Genomic DNA, 22,097 nt, shown 5'->3' with positions numbered 1-22,097 from the left:
TCACTGAATATTTAATAATACCATAGAATTATTGTTGTTTCCTTAGGGGGAAAAAAATCTGTGAGTCTGACATGTTTCACTGGTCACTAATTCAGGACAAGTCATCTAAATATTGGTATATCGCCTAATAAAGTAGTCACACAATAAACTTGCTAAGTGTTGTCATTATTGTTTTATTCCTTAATATTTTAATATGTGGAATAGAAGCAAACAGTTCAAAGTCATAAGCTGCAAGTATATAAAATTTTAAAAAATCATATGCAGTCTAAGAGTCATGACAGAGTTCAGGACACATTAATTTATTCAAATTTGTATGCTACATCAAAATAGTTTAATTTCTCTCTCAGACCTTGTTCTTTATGGTGAAGGTCAAAGGTTTAAATTTACATGCTCATATCTCTTTTTGGATTCCAACATAGTCCTAATTGAAATTTGACGTATATGCCTATTAGTTGAAATTATTCCTTTTCCATGCTTCATTAACAATGCACTTTACTATACTACAACGATAATGTTCATAATAAAAGTCTTCTATGCAATGTGGATTACATTGAAACATGATTGATTATCTCAAATGTAACATGGAATTCGTATTATAAAATTTCATATGGTGAAATTGAGTCTGTGACTAGAATTTAAATATATACTGAAACAAGCAAAAACAGTTTTTCATTGCATAAAAATGAAAAAAAATTTGAGAAACAATTATTTTTTTACTTGGCCATGTACCAATTAAAGATAGATACTACATTCAGGACGTCAAGACATTTTATTTTCCTGTATTATTTAGAGAGTGACATCACCAAAATGGCAACATAGGTCATTCCCAACTTTGCTCCCCCCTCACAAGAAGAACAAGTAACATCTATTCAAAAGAGGATACCATTGAAAGAATCCTAGAATATGGGGTTGAGCTTGAAGTACCCCCTCAATCTGAGAGACATGACAGACCACATTAGACGGATAAAAGAATCAGCTAAACATTGAGCACATTCCCCATCCTCCAGGCCAGCAGAACTCCACCCACACAGATCTCCTGAGCCTTCAGCTCCTCCCTTGGGAAAAGAGAACATAGGTGACAACCAGCCTTTTGTGGGTCACCTTGGGGTACACTTTGTGGGTCATTTTGGGGGGCTCTTACTCTGATCTTACACCGTGGTGATTGCCAGGAAATCTTCAGTTCCCACCCATTGGGAATCTGACTACTGGTAGGTGCGGGCGATAGGAGTGCTTCCAAAAACCAGCACTAGGATCTTGGCAGACCAAGTTTATACCTATAGGGCCTCAGTAGTAATTCCAACAGTGGCTTCAGCCACCAACAGGACCAATTTGGGGCATACTCTGACCAGGGAACTTGGCAGAGTACAGATCTGCCTCATTTGGATTCTCAAATACAGAGTTGTGCCAGCCCAAGAGTCTGGTTTGCTCACATCCAGGCAAGGTGCTAAGTCACGGCACCACTCATTGTAGAAAGTGCCTTTCGCCTATTTCACCTGGTGAGCAGGTGACAACTCCGGGAAGTTATACAACTCAGTGGCCCTTGAGCCAAGAGGTGGGCAGACAGAACTGATTTGCTCCAAAGCAAAGCTAGTACTTGACATGGAGGCTCCTGGCTATGCACAGGCAGGGGGATTAATTCAGTGCCTAGGCTGAGGGTAGCTCCTAGTCCTTCTCACTCGGAGAGAGCCTGTTTGGAAAACTAAGAGTAGCCTGGAGTATTATCTCCCCCTGATTCCCAGGCAAGGGGGCTGAGACATAGCCCCACCCTGTGTGGTGAAAGTCTTCTCACTCTATCTGATTAGAAGGCCTGTGACAACTCCTGGAAGCTGAGCAGCTCAGTGGCACTTGAGCCAAGAGTCAGCAAAACAGAGCCGATCGCCCCCAGGGCAAAGTCAGTGGCCCTATTTAGCCAAAACACTTGAGGTGCTGGTTGACTTAAGACAACAAACTAAGAAGAGCTAGTAAAGTTTTAGAGCTGCTTCTCTCACTGTGTCCAAGCAGGAAATCTAATTTAATCCCTTCTTATCACAGAATACAGCATTCAGCTTTTCTGACCAGGGAATCTAACACAGGACACTGGATAGTCAATTCAGTAGCCCAAAGTACAGTGGCACTTGAACTGAGACCACAGACCATGGCTTTCCTTGTCTGCAGAGCAAAGCCAGGGGCCTCACCTGACCAGGGAATTCACTACACACTGACACCTGATTCCAGCTCCCACATGTTGTGCTGTACAGGCCCTGGGCCTGTAGGATAGCAGGCCAGGGCACTGAAGCTAATTCATAGCCCTATCTATTACCTAACACAGTATTTAGTGTCAATCATCTAGTAAGTCTGACCAAAGAATTCAAGGAACTGCAGAGCCATCCTACAGCCTCACATGGGTAGGGAACCAAGTCAGCAGTCTTAGCCAACTGTTCTCAACCTGCCCCCACCTCATCACTATCTTCAGAACTCAAACAGTTGCCTCCCCCCAAAATAAACCATAATAGCATGCCCACTTGTACAAAGACAATACCAGCAGTAACACCAAGAAACCCGAACTGAGCTGACTGGTGAAGAAGAACTGTCTCTCCATAGCAAACCTGTAAAGTCTGGAAGAGGAGCCAAACTACTCAAATGCACAAATACCAACGTAAAGAATCAAGGATCATTAAAAATCAGGTAAATATGACAACACCAAAGAAACTAATAGAGGTCTAATAACAGACCTAACAAAAATGAAAATCTATGAACTTTCAGACAAAGAATTTAGACAATCCTCTTAAGGAAGTTCAGTGAACTATAAGGAAACATAGATAGGCAACTAACAAAATTAGGAAAACAATGCATGAATCAAACAGTTTGCCCGCATGTAAGCACCTCAGGTACAACATTGTAAATAATAAACAATTCTCCATTCCCACCACGCACCTGCCTTTGGTTATATGCTGGCCCATGCTATGGAACCACTGGAAAAGAAGATCTTTAAAGGAGTTTTAGTAGTTGAACTTGTGGGTGTTTTTGGAGCATATTTTTTTTGTTTAATAAGATGAACACAATCCAAGATTTTAGGCAAACAATGAGCCAGAAATTTCCCTTCATCCTCGAAGTTTATTACAAATCTGTTGAACGGTCTGGAATGCATGGAGTCAGAGAGAAGATCAAGAAAAATGGCTGAATAACAAAAATTAGGACAAGTCATTGCATTCAACCTCCCATCCAAGCTGTTTGACACCGCTGTGGGGGAGAAGATGAGCACACCATATTGTAGACTCCTGGCCACACAAAACAAAACAGGAAATTCTGGTCTGCCATGGCTTAGTCATTTCCTATATACTATGCAAATCCCCTGCTTTTGTTTGTTGCTTTTCTTCAGCATTTATTATAAAAGATTATCGTTTAACAAATAAAAGACTAGGACATGAAAGGAAAAAAAATAGTTTGACAAGGAAAATGTAAGAAACAAAAATTCTAGAGTTGAAAAATGGAAAGTAACACTCTTCTGAACAGCCCATGGATTAAGAGGAAATTAAAGACGGAAAAAAAAGGTTTCTGAGATGGAACAGGAAACACAACATACCAGAATTTATGGGACGTGAGAAAAAGCAGGTCTATGAGGGAAGTTCATAGCAATAAATACCAACATCAATAAGCAAAAAAAGATCCCAAATAAACAACCTAACTCTATGCCTTAAGAAATTAGAAAAAAAAAAAGCACAAACTGAGTCCAAAGTTAGCAAAAGAAAGGAAATAATAAAGGTTAGAGCAGAAATAAATAATATAGGGGTGCCTGGGTGGCTCAGTTGGTTAAGCATCCAACTTTCAGGTTATGATCTTACAGTTCATGTGTTCGAGCCCCATGTCAGGCTCTGTCCTGACAGCTTGGAGCCTGGAGCCTGCTTTAGATTCTGTCTCTCTCTCTCTCTCTCTCTCTCTCTCTGCCCTTCCCCCATGAGCTCTGACTCTTTCAAAAATAAATAAACATTAATTTTTTTTAAATAAATAACATACAGAAAACAGAAAAAAATAGAAAAAAGTAACTAAACTAAAAGTTGGTTTTTTGAAAAGATAAAATTGACAAACCTTTAGCTAAACTAACCAAGAAAAAAGAGAAAGAATCCAAACCAACAAAATTATAAATGAAAAAGGACATTATAACTGATACCAAAGAAATTCAAAGGATCGTGAGGCTGCTATGATTAACTATATGCAAACAAACTGTACAAGCTAAAAAAAATGAAAAAAATGTCTTAGAAATATACAACTCTCCAAGCCTGAATCAGGAAGAAATAGAAAATCTATATAGACCAATAACTAGTAATTAAACCCTCTCAACAACAATAAAAAAAAAAAAAGCCCAAAACAAAACGGCTTCACTGATGATTTTTACCAAACACTTAAAGAAGAATTAACACCAATCCTTCTCAAAAGTATTCAAAAAATTGAAAAGGAGGGAACACTCCCAAACTCATTTTATGATACCAGCATTATCCTGACACCAAAACCAAATAAGGACACTAGAAAACTATAGGCCAGTGTCCCTGATGAATATGAATGCAAAAATTCTCAGCAAAATACTAGCAAACCAAATTCAACAGCACACTAAAGGGATCATTCACCATAATCAAGTGGGATTAATACCTGGGATGCAAGAATGGTTCAACATATGGAAATCAATCAGTGAGATACATTATATTAATAGAATAAAAGAAAATAATCATATTATCACCTCAGTAGATGCAGAAAACTCATTCAACAAATTTAACCCCCACTCATGATAAAAATTCAACAAGAGTAGTCATGGAAGAAACATATCTCAAGGTAATAAAGGCCATATATGACGAGCCCACAATTAATATCATACTCAGTTGTGAAAGATGTTAAAGTTTTCTTTAAGATCAGAAACAAGACAAGGGTGCCGACTCTCACCACTGCTATTCACCATAGTGCTGGGAGTCCTAGCTAGAACAATCAGGCAAGAATAAATAAATAAATAAATAAATAGTATCAGAATTGGAAAGGAAAAAGTTAAAATTTTTCTTTTCCATATAAAAATTTATCTTTTCCACACAACATGACTTTACATATAGAAAATCTTAAAGACTCAAACAAAAAAACCTGTTAGTCTAATCAATGAGTTCAGTCAAATTGCAGGATACAACATTAATATAGAAAAGTTAGGGAGTGCCTGGATGACTCAGTCAGTTAAGCGTCCAACTTAGGCTCAGGTCATGATCTTACAGCTCATGAGTTCAAGCCCTGTGTCAGGGCTCTGTGCTGACAGCTCACAGCCCGGAGCCTGCTTCAGATTCTGTGTCCCTCTCTTGCTCTGTCCCTCCCCCACTCATGCTCACTCTCTCTCTCTCTCTTTCTCAAGAATAAATAAACATTAATATTTTTTAAAGGTTAATAGCATTTCTATACACTAACAGCAAATTTTCTGAAAAAGAAAGATTTCAATCCCATGTACAATAGCATCAAAAACAACACTTAGAATAAATTTAACTAAGGAGCTTCAAGGTCTCTACTCTGAATACTATAAGATACTGGTAAAAGAAATTGAAGACACACCAGTAAATGGAAAGGCATCCCAATTTGGGATTGGAAGAATTAATATTGTTAAAATAGCAATATTATAAAAGCCATCTAGAGACTGACTGCAGTCTCTATCAAGATTCTAATAGCATAGGGGCGCCTGGGTGGCTCAGTCGGTTGAGTGTCTGACTTCAGCTCAGGTCATATTCCCACCATTTGTGGGTTCAAACCCTGCATGGGGCTCTGTGATGACAGCTCAGAGCCTGGAGCCTGCTTCAAATTCTGTGTCTCCCTCTGTCTCTGCCCCTTCCCTGCTCATACTCTGTGTGTGTCTCTCTCTCAAAAATTAAAAAAATAAAAAATAAAATAAAAAAAAAAAAGATTCTAATGGCATATTTTATAGGGATGAAAAAAAACCCCTAAATTTTATATAAAACCACAAAAGACCCCGAATAGTTACAGAAATCCTGAGAGAGAACAAAGCAACAGGAGGTACCACACTTCCTGATTTCAAATTATATTATATAAAGTTGTGGTCATGAAAACAGTATGGTACCAGCATAAAAACACATAGGGATAGACCGATGGAATAGAATCAAGAATTCCAAAAGAAACCTAAACATATGTGGTCAACTACTATTTGACCAGGGAGCCAAAATACTCACTGGAGAAAAGACAGTCTCTTCAATACATAGCACTGGGATAATTCAATATTCACATGTAGAGGAATGAAACTGGGCCCATATCTTACACCACTTACAAAAGTTGACTAGTAATGGATTAAAGACTTACATGCAATGTAAGACCTGAAACCATGAAACTCTTAAACAAGATTATAAGAACAAATCTCCTTCACATGGGTCTTGGTAATACGTTTTCAAACATGGCACTTGAGGCCCAAGCAACAAAATGAAAAATAAAAAAGTGAAACTGCATCAAACTAAAAAGCTTCTGCACAGTGAAAGAAACCATCAACGAAGTGAAAAGATAACCTATGGATTGGGAAAAAAATATTTGGAAACCACATATCTGATAAGGGGTTAATATCCAAAATATATAAAGAACTCACAACTCAAACATAGCAAGAAAAAAAAAACAAAAAAAAAAAAAAACCCAAAAAACAAAAAACCTCAAATAACCCAATTAAAAAAATGAACAAAGGACCTGAACAGATATATCTTCAAAAGAAGATATACAAAAGACCAACAAGCACATGAAACAATGCTGAGCGTAATTAGTCATTAAGAAAATGCAAATTAAAAGCACAATGAGATATCACCTCATGCCTGTTAGAATGGCCTTGATAAAAAAGACAAATGATAACAATGTTTATACATGGATGCAGAGAAAAAGAATCCTTACGCACTGCTGGTGGGCAAGCAAATTGGTATTTGCACCTATAGAAAACAGTATAAAGGATCTTGAAAAAATCAAAATTAGAACTTCCAAATGATGCAGCAACTCCTCTTCTGTGAATATGTCCACATATAATGGAAAATGCTAACTCAAAAAGATGTGTGTTCCCTCATGTTTATAGCAGTATTATGTACAAGAGCGAAGACAGAAATAACCTAAGTGTCCATCGATGGATGAATAGATAAAGAAGTGTGGGATGTGTGTGTGTGTGTGTGTGTGTGTGTGTGTGTGTGTGTGTGTGTGTGTGTGATGGAATATTATTCAGTCATAAAAAATGAGGAATTTCTGCCATTTGTAATGACACGGATAGACCTTGAAAGTTAAGTGAAATAAATTAGACATTTAAAGACAAATACTATAACACTTACATGTGAAACCAAATCAAACCAAACCAAACAAAAAATCTAGAGAAAAAGATATCAGACTTCTGTTTACTAGAGGTGAGGGTTAGGGGAAGAAGGAATTGGAGGAAGGTGGTCAAAAGGAACAAACTTCCAACTGATCTGGGGCACCTGGATGGCTCAGTCAGTTAAGCTTCTAACTTTGGCTCAGGTCATGATCTCTCAGTTCCTGAGTATGAGCCCCACGTGGGGCTCTGTGCCAACAGCTCAGAGCCTGGAGCCTACTTTGGATTCTGTGTCTCCCTCTCTCTCTGTTCCTTCCCCGCTTGCATTCTGTCTCTGTCTCAAAAATAAATAAAGATTAAAAAAAATTTTTAAAGGAACAAACTTCCAGTTATAAGACAATTAAGTACTAGGGATGTAATGTACAGCACGATGACTATAGCTAATAGTGCTGTATGATATGTAGAAAAGCTGTTAAGAGTGTAATTCCTAAGAGTTCTTATCACAAGGAGAATTTTTTCCCTTTATTCTTTTCTTCTTTCTTTTCTTTTTATCTTATCTATATGAGAAGATGGAAGTTAGCTGAACCTACTGTGGTAATCAAACACTTCATAATATATGTATGTAAGTCAAACCATCTTGCTGTATGCCTTAAATTTAAATAGTAAAGCATTTTAATTATTTCTCAAAAAACTGGAGAAAAAGATTATTTATTATTACAAATTAAAAAGTTTGTAATTTTTTTCCAGAGTGCATATTTCTGTTATGTAAACTTTTTACTGAATCCAAAGTATTGTATTTCGAAAATACATAGCTATTTACAAAGTCTAATTCTTCAAAGTACATTTAACAAAACACCTCTAGAATAAATATCCGCTGGCTTCTTCTCCAGGATAGAGTTCCTTTCTCTTCATCCAGGTACCCTGGTTTTCCTTTGGTAGATTTCACCTTTACCATGTGTTATAGCAGTCCTGAAGTCCCCCGTGGGCTTAAGCTAAGTAGCAAATGACTTGGTTGCAATGGTTAGCTTACAAACAAGTATGAAAGATATATTCATTAAGACTTTCTGGGAAAGTTTCTTTACTCTTCTTACAAAAACAAACAAACAAAAACCTCTAGTCAGTGTGATATGAGAAAATGAGTGACCTCTGTAATTATTAAAGGCATTTTTCTACCCAAGGGTGAATTGATGCTGGCGAAGTCAAAGTTGAAAGAATTGTAAAAAAAAAAAAAAAAAAAAAAAGGCACGTAACCTTAATTAAATATGTCTGGAGACATTCTTACCTACCTATATTATTTCTATTCCATATACATCTAGAAAACGTTGTAATTGTTTTAGGTAATTGTGTGAAAGGTCAGAAAATTTTATAACAGCTTTAATAAGGCCATTGTTTTATTGTGGACTGTAGGATGATAGTCTGGGGACTTCCAAACATATCTTGGAGAAAGATCCAGGAACGTGCATTTACACAGGCATACTTAGATAATGCTGATGTTATCAGAATTAAATTTCTCTTTGCGTCAAAATCCCCTGGGATCTTTTAAAAAATGTAGATGCTTACCCCATCCTCCACCCCCCCAAACCTCATCCAAGTATTCTCTTTCAGTGATGGGGTTCAGGTGATGCTATCTACGCAAACTCTATAAGCACATTAATGTACAGCCATGGCAGATCACCAATGCTCCAAGGCTTCCCAAGCTTTAATGTGCAGACAAATCATCCAGATACCCTGAGATAATACAGATTCTGATTCAGTAAGTCCGGGGTAGGACCTAAGATCCTGCATTCTTAACACGCTTTCGGGTGGTGTCCAGGCTACTGGTTCACATACTACACAGTGAGTAGCAATGACCTGTACATTTTTAATGGTAAATCAAGCTTGACACAGCCAGATATGTCACAGATGAAGTAGATAAGAAACTGGCACTAGTAACTATTCAATGTGTTAGGGCAGGCGTTAAGACCACAGATCCTGTTAGGCATTTTAGGAAAAGTCCAGTCTACCAGCCAAAGATGATATTGAAGTTTATGACTTCTTTCTTTTTTTTTTTTTAATTTTTTTTTAGCGTTTATTTATTTTTGAGACAGAGAGAGACAGAGCATGAATGGGGGAGGGTCAGAGAGAGGGAGACACAGAATCTGAAACAGGCTCCAGGCTCTGAGCTGTCAGCACAGAGCCCGACGCGGGGCTCGAACTCACGGAGTGCGAGATCATGACCTGAGCCGAAGTCGGCCGCTTAACAGACTGAGCCACCCAGGCACCCCAGTTTATGACTTATTTCTGAATTATGATGTAGTAATATACTACCGTATATATACTGTAGTAATATACTACATCGAGAAAAAGCAAATGCACTGTAGTGAAAGGGGACAACATTAATTTTGTAGCTATTAAGTCTGCAGTAGTAGGAAATGCATAATGTTTGAATTTATTTTATAAGGCACATACAATGGAACTCGAACAATTTAATAGTTTCTTTTTGGAACACTTTTTTTTTTAAACAGGAAAGTCCATTTTGATGTTATGCATTTAAAAGACAAACTAGGTATTAGAGAAATTAACATTTAGCTTTTGGAAAACATTGACTTGGTAGCAGGGAGTCTGTTCTCCTTGCTGTTACCCTGAACATTTCAATTTCAGAAAGTTGCATGACTTTCGAATCTCCTCCATGTAAGACATTCTACTTGACATAAGGATTTATTTCTGGCTTTCCATCAGTTTCTAATTAATAGCACCACTGTGTGTTACATGATGTGAGAATTGAAAATCTCTAAACAGTACCACAGGAACACCACATTGCACTTCTACTTGAAAAAACACCTGATCAGTTACCCAGCTGTTTCCTCCAGATGTTGTCTGTAAACTCAAAGGTCATAGTTTCACTAAAACTAAGATTAATTTGACTTTATCTTACCATTAAAAAAAACACAGCTATTAAAATCAAGTTTTAAATAGCCACAAGTATACGCAATCAAAACATGCAGAACTTACAAAATATATATATTTTAAAGAATTTCTGTACACTTTTACAAATCTAAGTGCAAAAAATAGTTTGTATGATTTATAAATAAAGCATAGAGTGATATAATTTTACTGTTTTTAAGAAAAAAGCATTATCTTCCCTCTGAATGAACTCTCATGAAGTAAAAAAGCATATCATTATTTGTGCAGAATAATGACAGAATTTAGTTTAAGAGGAAAAACTCAGCAAATGGTGAATGCTTTTGAGATGGGAAATAAAATATAATATCAGTAGATTCCCTTTCTAGTCCTTATTTGGAAAACACAATTGATTCAATGTAAAAGATTGTGTGTGTGTGTGTGTGTGTGTGTGTGTGTGTGTGTGTGTGTTTTACTTTACAGACTTTTTGCTTAACAACATGATTCTACTGCATTGCATATGATCCTATAATAACAGGATATTATTAGAGACTTAGGCATTAAAATTTGTCCTTCATAAATGGTGTTATGGCATTTAATTATAAGTATACTATTTTATAATAAAATCATAATGCAAATATAAATCCCACACTAACTTTGCATTTGATTAACCAACTATCTGTGTAATTCTATAATTTTTATGTTTTATGTAGATTCAAAATTGTAAAATGAGATTTAAACTTGGATTATTCTATCGATGGGAATATAATTTATCTTCATTAATTGTATGTTTCATCTATTACTCACCAGAATAAAATAAAAGTCTTATGGGAAACTATAGCAATAGTATTTATTAAATGAGTATTTACCAAGTCTGATTGTGAATATGGCCTTGGGTATGTACTCTTCTCTAAACTATGGTTCTCTATGTAATACTAAGAGCATGACATGTATGCATCAATATTTATTTCTAAGATCCATGTCCCCTATGACCAAGCATAATTTGGTTTATAAATAAATATTCCTTTCTTGTTTTCAAAAATTATCGTGCATTAAATTAGTAGTCCTTCCTTTAAAAGGAAAAAAAAAAACCTTTGAACTAGAAAGTGAAGTTTTGCATATACCAATTTCACAACCAGATTAAAATGACCAAACCAATAACCAAAAAACACAAAACAGTGGATGCGAAATTGAAAAACACAATTGTTGATTTAAATAGATGATAGCTAGCTAGCTAGCTAGCTAGCTAGATAAGTGAATAAAGAAAGAAGAAATGAAGGCATTTAGGTCTGTTTGAGAACGACAACTACAGCAATAGCAGTAGTATCTAGTGTTTGCTACATACCAGGCACCATGGTAAATGCTATATATTTGTTATTTAACTCTATGAATCTTATGATATGGGTAACTGTTATTCTCACTTTACATGTGAGGGAACTGAAGGTTGAAAAAGTCTAATTAATTCGTTGAATGTCAGATCACTCCTAAGTGGAACCACTGGTACTCGAACCTATATCAGACTTCAAAGCCTATCACCTTATCCAAGCTATACTGGGCAGCCAGGAAGCAGTAAACCTAAAGACACAGAAAATGTATGTTTACCATTATTTTGAAATAACTCTCCAGTCAAAATACATCTTTCAGATATACCATTGTTATTTATCAAGAACGTCTCAGTAAAGCTGAAGGAAAAAAACAGTTCAGTTGATACAGGCAATAAAACAGCTGATGAATCGTTTATCGATACAGCACACAATTTATAAGCACTTTTATCGGGTACAAATAAAAATAAATTGCAAATAAAATATTTTAAATATTAAGATGCTCAACATCACTAATCATCAGAGAAATGCATATCAAAACCACAGTGAAGTATCACGTCACACCAGTCAGAATGGCTAGTATCCAAAAGACAAGAAATAACCAGTGTTTTCAAGTGTGTGGAGTAAAGAAAAGCCCTGTGCACAGTTTAGGAATGTAAATTGATACAACTACTGTGGAAGAGAGTATGGGGGTTCCTCAAAAAATTAGAAATAGAGTTACCATATGTTCTAGTAATTCCACTACAGAAAATGAAAACAGTGATTCAAAAAGACATGTGCAACCCTATGTTCATTGCAGCATTATTTACAACAGGCAAGATATGGAAGTAACATAAGTGTCCATCAATAGATGAATGGATAAAGGAGATGCAGTCTATATATACAATGGAATATCACTTAGCCATGAAAAAAGGAATGAGATCTTGGTCTTTGAAACAACATAGAAGGGCCTAGAGGATATCATGCTAAGTGAAATAATCAGAGAAAGAAAAATACCATATGATTTCATTTATATGTGGGATCTAAAAAAAAAACGAAACAAAGCAAAACAAAGCAAATAAATAAGTAAACAAAAAACAGAAATAGACTCACAAATGCAGAGAACAGCCTGGTAGTTGCCAAAGGAAGGGGAGATTGGAGGATGGGAAAAATAGGTAAAGGAGATTAAAGGGTACAAACTTCCAATTATAAATAAATGAAATAAGTCACAGAGATGAAAAGTACAGGATAGGGAATAATATGGTTAATAATATTGTAATAGCATTCTATGGTGACAGATGGTAACTATACTCATCATGGTGAGCATTGCACAATGTACAGAATTGTCAAACCACTATGTGGTGCACCTAAAAATATCAATGTATATACCCTTGTTCAAATAATAAAACTTTAAAAAATAAATAATATATAGCCACATTCTAACACAAAGCAAAACATCTCTCTTAATGAGAAACAGAACAAGAAACAGAGTGAAGGGGCGCCTAGGTGGCTCAGGTTGGTTAAGCATCCGACTTTGGCTCAGATCATGATCTTGGGGTTTGTGAGTTCGAGCCCTGCATTGAGCTCTCTGATGTTGGCCCAGAGCCTGTTTCAGATCCCCTTCTCTCTATCTCTCCACTTCTCTCCATGCCCTCCTTTGCTCATTCTCTCTCTCTCTCTCTCTCTCTCTCTCTCTCTCTCTGTGTCAAAATAAATAAAGAAACTTAAAAAAAGAAAAAAAGAGGGGCGCCTGGGTGGCGCAGTCGGTTAAGCGTCCGACTTCAGCCAGGTCACGATCTCGCGGTCCGTGAGTTCGAGCCCCGCGTCAGGCTCTGGGCTGATGGCTCGGAGCCTGGAGCCTGCTTCCAATTCTGTGTCTCCCTCTCTCTCTGCCCCTCCCCCGTTCATGCTCTGTCTCTCTCTGTCCCAAAAATAAATGAAAAACGTTGAAAAAAAAAAATTAAAAAAAAAAAAAAAGAAAAGAAAGAAAAAAAGAAACTCAGAGTGAAGCTGTGACTTAGGTAGTAAGGGTGCGACGGAAGGATCCAGAGCCCAAAAGCAAGCAGTGGACGCACAAAGTTTACTCCTATGTAAAAATGAAACTGATTACACCTCATGTGAAAGAAGACCTAGAACCAACTTTTCTATGTGAAGCCAATAATTAGAATCCCGCTCACCCTCTCATCAATGAATACAGAAAAACGAGCAACTGCTGACAGAGTTTTCTTGCTGTGAGACAGTAACTGGGAACTAGGAAGTGGATTGTTGCCTATGTGGGCTTGAAGGGTTTACAGGACAATAGTATCATGGAGTGAAAGTCGAGCTACTAGACTAATGGCTTGGAAATCTGGAGGTCATTGTATGAGATAATCATGGAATCACAAAACAGCAAAGGGAAAAAGAAGTTGAGAGAAAATGGAAGCTCCCTCAAGACATAATAAACTCCCAACACCTGATCACACATGTATAAAGAAACTAATACTAATAAAGTTCTTTGATAAACTTGAAAGATGGAAGAATCTATGCCATAGAAATAAAAATAATACAGCAATCTGAAAGTGCTTTAAAATTAGAAAGTTAAATTCTCAAATATGTAGAGTAGATATGAGCATACACAAAATAAAACCCCAAATCTATAAAGCAGATCAGGGGTCTTTTACCTGAGAATCAAGTACAGGTAATTATGACAAAGAACCAACTGAAAATCCAAAAATTGAAAACTACAATCCTTAAAATAAGCATTTGAAACACTAAATAAATGGAGATAAACAGTAGATTCTATAAATACAAAAGATAAATGAAAGTTTTAGATATTAGAGCACACCTACAGTTTTCATGTGAAATACAAGGTTAATAAATGGAGCTTTACAAAATAGAAAGTATGCTCCTTGATGCTGAATTCAAGAGTAAGTCTGTCAGATCGAGGAAGTAGAGAGAGAATGCAAAATCCTCATCACTGTCTTCAAAAAAAATTTTTTTGTTCACTTTGTAAAACTGCTATAAAGGGGTCTGTGATATAGCAGCGGGAAAATAAATGAAGATCTACCAAATGAAAACAAGAGGAGGATATTTATTAAGAGACTGCTGTAGATGTCAGCCACAACCATTTGCATTTTGGCAGAAACTCAAAGGGAGGCAGAGAAGTAGAAAAGTTTTATAGTGGGGAAAAAGGAAGGCTTCAGGCCTACCCTCACTGAAGGCTGTTGGTACACAGAAATTGTAGATTTCTTTAACTAGAAGTGGAACATTTTATGTGATAGGTTAAGGGTACATATTTGGCTTATTGTTCCGAAGTTAGAAGCAGGGACAAAAATTAAAGAAGCTGCCAGTTATTAACTAAGTTCTGTCTATTTGAATCCAAATGTTACAGGGGCTACTGTTTGGATTTTGGATTGCTGGTGGAGATAGCAGTCTGACCTTCTGTAACTCTGAATTTACAGCAGGATGGCTTCCTGGGTTGGTCACTATAGAATAGAGATTGGTTTTCTGGACTGGTTGTGGGTCAGAGTCCTATTTCTATAGATGGTCTGACCATTGCCCCATCTATCACTGGATCAGTCTACTCTATTTGTCTATTCAGTCTCTCACTAGGTTACTTTTGCAGCAGACTTTGCAAAAGTCTTCTTTTTATTTTGACGAGATAGTAATGCTGAGTTCTTGAGACCCTTAAATATGTAGGCTGCCAATTATGGAATGCTCACACTGTCTATCATCATCGAGGAAAACACATGTAGTTCAGAGTTTTTTAACTTTTTGTTGCGAAAGATCCCTGATCATAGCACTCATCTCATCCTTCATACTTGCCCCTATGCAGAATCAGCCACAAGCCATCAGTTCCTGTGCAGGCATCAGTTAAGTGATGGGATAATTAGTGAGAAGCATTTTTTATATGAGAAAAAAATTTGTAAATTAGCCCTTTAGAAAGTAGTTACTTAAGAAGTAGTATTACATGTCACTGATGTGCAACCAAGCCTAAAAGAGTCTTGATTGCTTGTTGGTGGTTATGATCATCTTTCTGGCATAAAAATCCACCTGAAATGTCTACAAGGATAAATGTCCTAGAAGGAAATACACGCTCACTTTCAAGGCCTCTGAACAGCAAGCACCGCGTATGAAGGTGAGTAGCCCCATGAACTTCCTGTCTCAGTCAAAATGAAAGACTCTTTCCCCATTTCTTTCCCAGTGAGGGGAAGTTGTGAAGCAGAAATTCATCTGCTCCCTCAGGATCAGAAATTCCTAATTCTATCCCTTATTTTCTACAGCCTTTATCCTAAGATTCCGGCTTCTAACTGCTTGACAAAACACAGCTGCCAGCTCCCTCAGTAAGTGTCTTTATGAACACATTTGGCTGCTTGTCTTTCAAACATCCATAATTCCAGCAGGAACACTTTAAAATTTATTCCCACAGCAGTTGACCTCTATTTCTCTCCTCTTGACTACTCCCATGTCTGTTTCCCCCCTCCCGGCCTCCTCAGCTCATCATGGAAACTGAGGGCACAAGCAGAATGCCCCGGGCTATGAATGCTAGCTGGGGTTCCCTCCGCAGCCAGAACATCAATATCCACAGATAACGCGGGTGGCACTCGAACTGTGGAGGCGATTGTAATTAATTCAACGAAGATTTAAAGTTAACATACGGAACCAAATGTAGAAGTAACTCAAAAAGTGAGCTGTCTGGGGTGCCTGGATGGGTCAGTCAGGTAAGCATCTGACTTGGGCTCATGTCATGATCTCCCAGTTCGTGGGTTGGAGCCCCGCGTGGGGCTCTGTGCTGACAGCTCAGAGCCTGGAGCCTGCTTCAGATTCTGGGTCTCCCTCTTTCTCTGCCCCTCCCCTGCTCATGCTCTGTTTCTGCCTCTTAAAAATAAATAAATTAAACAAAACAAAACAAAACAAAAAAACAGTGAACTATCTGGTGAAAGAACTATAGAGGCACGTAAACATAACCGCTCAGTAAAACTGACTCCAAGTCCTACACTAAATCTGGCAGTGATACATATGACAAAATCATTGCCTATTTCTCAGACCTTGTGCTTTTTCAGTTTTCAGTTTAGGAGGACTTGGAAGAAATCTACCCAACTTTTGGGGTATTTTTGGCTACCTCTTGCAGTCTTCAATGAATTACTTCAAATGAGTTAAGATTCTATCGAAGCTAGTCTGTTAGAAAGGAAAAAGAAAGACAAGTGCTCTATCCATGACAAGTAACTCAAGACCATACAAGTCAATCAGGCACCCTGGCAAACTGCAAATGCCTAAATTTCTAATCTACATTACAGTTCTAGAACAAAAACGGACAATGACCAGAGCGCTAGAGGAAGCATAGAAGCTGATTCGTCCGATTCTTCCTAAGTACTTCATTGTGTATCTTTTCCTCACAAGGATAATTATTCCCACTGTTTGGAATTGTTAGTAAGGGAGACTGTGTCCAAGTGGACAGATTATCTATGTTTATCAGAAGAGGCTATTGCTTAGGCTATTGCTTAGGCTTAGGCTATTGCTTATTGGTTAAAGGAGATAGGAAGAGATAGATTCTTCAATATTCAATTCTGAATTCAGATTCCTGACCCAACTTTATTTCATTTTTTTAATTCCTAATGGCCATTTAGGATAAAATAAACAGCAAACCAATGAAAGTTAAAAAAAATATTTTTATTTTTTGTTGGTTTTGTTGTTGTTGTTTTGTTTTGTTTTGTTTTTTGAAGATAAATCCAGACTCTAACAGGAAGCTTCACAGGTCAGTCTCCAAGTCAATTCCAAGATCCCCATAATCACATCAACAGAAAGTAGGAAGCTAAAGTGGTCCAGCTCCTAACAAGAGATTTGTCACCCCACTCAGCTCTGGGCTTGGAAGAAATTGCGCAATGGAAATAACCAATGCATAGAGCATAAGAATGTGTTCAGTTACATTAGTAAATCAGGAAATTTACGCCAGCTCCAGAGAGATGAATCTTTAATATCACTGTCCAGGAAATACAGTATGTGGATCAGAGATCACAGTATGTTCTTACCCTTTTCTTATTTTTTCAGAGGGAGTTCATAATGGTGATCCTGTTTGCATTTGCCATTAAAATTAGAGTACACTGAGGCATGAATATTTAGATGGTATACAATATTAAGGAGAACCACACCTAAAAATAATTATGAAATCTATGAGAAAATCTGGATGTGGAACTGAATGTAATATATGAATAGGACACCAGGTTTGCTTGTTTGCTCTTTCCTTTGAATGAACTTAAATTTATAGGAGATATCATTGCATTATGTTTAGTCTGAGCATTTTTGCCATTTCCATGGTTGTCAGAAAACAGGGAAGTGAGTTGCAATCAATAAAAACACATGATTTCATAGGAATAAGGAGTATCACTCTTTCTGCAGTTTGCATAAACTACCAAATCTACCTTTTGCTTTATGCTTATTTGTGTCTTTTATTTACAGTTGAAAAAGCTATAAACAATGGGGTAGGGAGGTAGTACAAGAAATGGGATTCTTGGGGTGCCTGGGCGGCTCGGTCGGTTGGGTGTCCGACTTTGGCCCAGGTCATGATCTCACAGTTTGTGAGTTCGAGCCCCATGTTGGGCCCTGTGCTGACAGCTCAGACCCTGGAGTCTGCTTCAGATTCTGTGTCTCCCTCTCTCTCTGCCCCTCCCCAGCTCTCATTCTATCTCTCTTTGTCAAAAATAAATAAAAACTTAAAAAAAATTAAAAAAAATAAATGGGATTCTTAGGAAAAATTTTGTATGTGACCCCTAGTAGTAGCCTTTTCGTCTTTGTTCCTACCTCTAATTAATATCCAGTCTTCCTTGAAACTTTTCTTCCAAATGATATCTTTTTAGTATCCCCCCTAGAGTTTTTCCTACATGATCAATCTCACAAGGTAGTTGTGCAAAGGGAGTTTTATTGGAAGTTTAGTGGTGCAATGATAAGCATGTAATGCTGTAATTTTCCTCCAAGCATTACTAAGGTGCAATCTACAAATTTGGATATGTTGTGGTATTGGTTTTATTCACTTTATAGTAATTTCTAATTTCCTTGTTTTTATTCATGGATTATTTAGAAGAAAGTTGTCTAATTTTCGAGTACTTGAATATTTTTTCATGACCATTCAATTATTGTGCTTTTTTTGTTCATTTCATTTTCATAAACTAATATGTCCTATATGTAATTTCGATTATTTTCAATTTATTAACAGTAATTGTTTTATGGCTTAGAATGTAGTTTTAATTTGTGAATGTTCCATATGAATTTTAAAAGAACGTATATTCCACAGTTGTTGGCTAAAAGTGTTTTGTTTTTTGTTTATTCAGCCAAAATAACTTTGAAGAAGAAGAAAATTGGAATACTTAAAACTACTTGATTTAAAGATTTATTATAAAACTACAGTACTTAAAGCAGCCCCCCCCCCTACATACACACACAAAATTTGTGACAAAGATATCTCAAGACATTGCCAATTGTCTCCTGGTGTGCAAAACTGACCCTGGTTTAGAACCACTAATCCACCTACACCAGTTTTTTCTTTTTTCTTTTTTAGAGCCTATCTTTTACCATAATTTTATTTTTAAACTTCCAATACCCTTATGTTTTAGGTATGACCATTTTATTTTTAATTTTATCTGAATATACCTGTCCACACACTGGTGGTTTTGTCCTTTTACATTTGTACTGCTGACATTTTTCAAACTCATCATCTTTTTCTATATTTTGTTGTGTTCTTATTTATTTCCTTATATACTGGATAAATCCATTTTTAAAACCCCTTTGTTCCTTCCACTGGTTTTCATGACATACACTGCATTTTTAACATGTGTACTTCTCAAGAAAATTGATTCACTAAAGTATGAAATGAATTAGCATTCTCTTTTCAAGAAATATAAGCAAGGTCTTCAAAATATTTTAGTTCCTATCCTCCCCCTCCCCATCTTCCTTATGTTTTTTTTTTTTTTATTTTAATACTTCCTGCAGTAGGTAGAGTAACGCTTCTCCCATCCCCAAAGATGTTCACATCTAAATTCCCAGAACCTGTGAATATGTTACCTTACATGGCAAGAGGGATTTTGCATATGTGTGACTTTGCATATGTGATTGAAAATCTTGAAATGGGAAAATTATCCTGTATTATCTGGGTGAGCTCAATGTATCACAGGAGTGCTTATATGTGAAAGAGGGAGGCAGGGGAGTGACAGAAGGAGATTGGCAACTGAAGAATAGATCAAAATGATAAGATTGCTAGAAGGAGGGCAGAACCAAAAAGATGCAGGTAGCCTCTGGAAGAAGGAAAGGGGAAGGAAACAGATGCTCATCTGGAAGCTCTGGAATGAATGCAAACCTATCACCCTGGATTTTAGCCTAATGATGTCCATTTCAGATTTCTGAACTTCAGGACCTTAATATAATAAATTTGTGTTGTTTCCAGCCCCTAAATGTGTGGTAATTTGTTACAGCAGCAGTCATAAACTAAAAAACCACATTTAGTCTATACCAGTCCCCGTTCCCATCCTGGCACACTCACTATTTTTCCCTCAGTCAGTTTTCATGTAGCGTCTATGTTTACGGACTGATTCTTCACCACTGCTTCTTGGACCACATTATAGCCTGTAGGGTTCGATTTCGTTTGTCATAAAGAATATCTTCATGTAGTTCTTTGGGTGAAGGTCTCTGTGCGACATGTTCCATATATCTTTTTGTGAAATTGTATTTACCATACCTTAATTCCCAAAAGAGTGATTGTATGGGTAGACAATTCTATTTTCTCAGCACACTATCAAGCTATCATTCCACTGCCTTCTTGCCTACAATGTGGCTTTGGGGAGACAATTAGTCAGAGTGTACCTTTTACTTTTGTTCTCCTATAAAATGCTTCCAAGTGTTTTAATTAGCTAATTCAACTATTTCCTTTCATAGTTAATTAGCTACTAAGAAACTACGAGACATTCTCGAACATAATAAAAAAATAATAATAAAAAGATTAGTCTCAGGGTAGACCCCTTATATTTATTTTAAAATTCTACTGACAGCCAGTGCCGTAGGTGCAAGTGTTTGTGTGTTCGTTTGTTTGTGTTTTTTTCATCTTTCCCTAATCTTTACTTTTAGCTAAAGCATATATTTGTTATTGTTTATTTCCAGTGTCCTTTTAACCTTCTTTACTGTAGTTCCTCTAGTGTGGTGAAACTTATTTTCTGCCTGCTTCTATAATCAAATTTTAAAATTTAAAACACGTGTTTATTTATAATATTAATTTGAATCTTCTTGTTTTTCTTCCCCCAATTATTCTGGCTAGTGGTTAACAAATTCTTTAACCTTTTCAAAAAACTACCTTTCATTTTCATTGATTTTCTCTATTGTTTTTCTGTTGACTCTATTTAACACATTTTCACACTGATCATTATTATTTTTTCTTCTATTTACCCTGGGTTTAATTTGCTCTTCTTTTTCTATTTTCTGAAGGTGGATGCTGAAAGCACTGATTTGAGACTTTTTATCTTTTTTAATACAAGTGTTTAGTGCTATCAGTTTCCCATGAATTACTGCCTAGGGTTTATACATACACATTTTCCCCCTGTTTTTATCTAACTTTGTGAACATATGGAATCCAGTTAATACAGTTTAATGATCTTGGCTGGTAAGTCTAATACGTGTGTCAGTTCTGAGTCAGTTTCAGTTGACTAATTTTTTTTTTTTTTCTCATCGTGGGTTGTATTTTCTTGCTTCTTTGCCAGATTGCCAATTTTTTTATTGAACATCAGACATTATGAATTTTAGCTTCCTGGGTGCAGAATATTTATGTTTCCCCATAAACTTGAGATTTTTTCTAGGATGTGATTGGAAACAATTTGAATGGGAGTGGGGAGATCTTGTTCTGAAATTTTGTTGGATAAAACTGGAACAGCACTCTGTCTAAAGCTCATTTTTCTCAAAGACTTAGACAAGATACTTCTGCATACTCTACACAATGCACAATGCCCCGTTTCCAGTTTGCCTGTGGAAACCAACTCTATTCACCCTTTTTGGGCACTAGGCATGTTACCTCTAAACTTGTTGGGTTGATCTTTCCCTATCCTCGAGTAGTGACCCACATGTATATGCTGATCAGTACTCAACTGAGTTGTCCAGATGGACTTTTTGCCCATCTCCAGAATTACAGCTTTGTGTACCACTCTCCTTTCTAATATTCTTTCCTGTGAACTATATAGCTGCTTTGGTTTCCCTGGACTCCCAATTCTGTCTCCTCACTTCAGGGAGTTCACCGGTTTCCATCTGGGTTCTCCCTTCTTGTATCACTGACTCAAAATTCTCTCAAGGCCATAAGCTGTAGTATCATAGGAATCATGTCATTAGTCTTATTTTTGTGGTTGCTGCTCATATGTTTTAGGTAGGAGGTTAAATTCAATCCATATTCATTTTAGCTGTAAGGAGAAGGTTCACTTTCAATAAATCTTAAAATTCTGTACTTGAATCTAAACTTTCATTGAGTTTTATGTCCGAATGCAAAATAATCTTTGTCTGTCCTTTTATCTATAATGCATAAATCTAGTCATATATATATATACATATACATACATATACATATATATATGACTTTATTCCTTTCTTGCATTTAAAATACGTCCTTGGTATTGTAAAGTTCTGAACAAATCTTT

The 22,097-nt window shown here is 36.6% G+C and overlaps 1 pseudogene; it reads left to right on the top strand.

Annotated features, from left to right (window-relative positions):
- The first annotated feature begins 2,927 nt into the window (after window positions 1-2,927).
- Window positions 2,928-3,174, top strand: LOC109261141 (protein CEBPZOS-like; annotated as a pseudogene).
- The last annotated feature ends 18,923 nt before the right edge of the window (window positions 3,175-22,097 follow it).

The sequence above is a fragment of the Panthera pardus genome, unplaced genomic scaffold (assembly GCF_024362965.1).
Source record: "Panthera pardus isolate Hobbes unplaced genomic scaffold, ASM2436296v1 HiC_scaffold_10, whole genome shotgun sequence".
In the NCBI taxonomy this organism is placed as follows: domain Eukaryota; kingdom Metazoa; phylum Chordata; class Mammalia; order Carnivora; family Felidae; genus Panthera; species Panthera pardus.
Note: the sequence above shows the minus strand (reverse complement) of the source record. Positions and strands in the feature narration are given on the sequence as shown.